Below are 1,618 nucleotides of genomic sequence, written 5' to 3' on the forward strand. Positions count from 1 at the left end.
CCTTGGCCTCGTATTCGAATCTCCGGGGTGGGAGCAGGGCAGAGGCAGCCTTTCGTATGTGAACACCTGTGTCTGCTTTCTCACCTGCTCGAGCCCACCTCTGATGGGCCTTGACCTCTTCTTACCCAGTATGGGCCGGCCCTGGGGTTTTGAATAAACGATTTCACCTGGATGCTGGCTGAGGCTTTTCTTGTAGTGGAGCATTCCCTCTGATGTCCTCTTTCTACCATCTACAGTCAGCCTCTTCCTCCCAGGCAGGAATCTCCCATCCGGCCAGGTAAGGACAGGTGTTAAGGGGCTGATATGGGGTCCTCCCAGGAGTATTTGCGTTTCAGTCGGCGTCTCAGAGGCGAAAAGCCTCTCAGAAAATGGTGGATCTGGACTGTCCAGTGGGGCCAATGAACCCGAGCTCAGTGCTAACCAGCCACCGTCCCAGTGGCTGGCTGGTCCTCATTGGGCGACTTCAGTGAGGGCCTGGGCTGGAAAGGTGGCAGGAACAGACAGGTGGTTCAGGAAGGGGGGACAAAAGGGGTTTCTGCGCCAAGCTGTGGACAGTTTGATACCTGTGGCCGCGGAAGTTGGTAGGTAGTTCTCAACAAAAATGCACCCTCCCCGTGTGCTGGAGCACTCGGTGCCAGGCTGTATTTCAGATCTGGGAGAGCAGGCCTATTTTTGAAGGAGTCCTATGATGAACCGGTTTTAGAACTGAAGGGTCTGTGATGGCACTTGGACTTGACTTGTTTTGTGCTGAGTTTTCCTGAGGTGGGGCCTGAAGTGGATCTCGTTGGCTTTTTGTTCCTGCTGCAAACTGGCGTGAGGCTGACAGGTTGAAAAGTAAGGCCAAGTCCTGGCTGTGTGGGGCTAGGGGCTGGCTTGAACTTGACAGTCTCAGTGTGGCAGTGTCATGAGGCCTCTGGGGAGGCGGCTGGGGGCATAGGTAAGGGTATGTGGGAGTCAGACCCCAGGCTGCAAAATGCCTTGATGTTGGTGCTAATGAGGCAGCTTGCTGCACCCTTCCTCTCCCAGCTGGAATGTGGGGGCTCACAGCTGGAGTTATCCCAAACCCGTTTCCAGAATGCAAAACTATTCCAACCCAAAAGGATGCAACCTGCTCTGTGTGTGTGTGTGGTGGGGATGGAAGGTTAATGGCTTTTAAAGTTCAAACCTTTTGATTGATCCAGTGAGAATAATGAGGTGAAACACGGACTTGGGGCACAGACAAACCTGGGCCACAGACAAACCTGGGCTCAATCCCTGCGCCACTACTTTCAGGGGTGGGGTGTGTGCCGTGGGCATCTGTGAGAGAAAACTGGACTGGTGATCACTCGTGTTGGTGCCTCTTCTAAGACGGCCTGTTTCTCTGCCGCTCTCATTTGAGCAATCAGGTGCTCTTCACCTGGCGCGTGGGTGGGCTGCTGGGATGTGGTCCCCACATTGTGGACTCACTTGTGCCTTCCTCAGAGCAGAGGTACTGTAGTTTTATTAGAGTCTTAAAGGGATCTATGATTCAAAAGAAAAAGCTAAAACATGGCTTGCATTGTGAGTGCTGTCTTCCCTGTACCCAAATCATTTAAGACCCAGCTCTTCCAGAAACCCTCCCCTCCCTCCAGTCCCTTGG

The sequence above is a fragment of the Rhinolophus sinicus genome, chromosome 12, assembly GCF_057876585.1.
Source record: "Rhinolophus sinicus isolate RSI-liver-muscle chromosome 12, RSI-T2T, whole genome shotgun sequence".
NCBI lineage: Eukaryota > Metazoa > Chordata > Mammalia > Chiroptera > Rhinolophidae > Rhinolophus > Rhinolophus sinicus.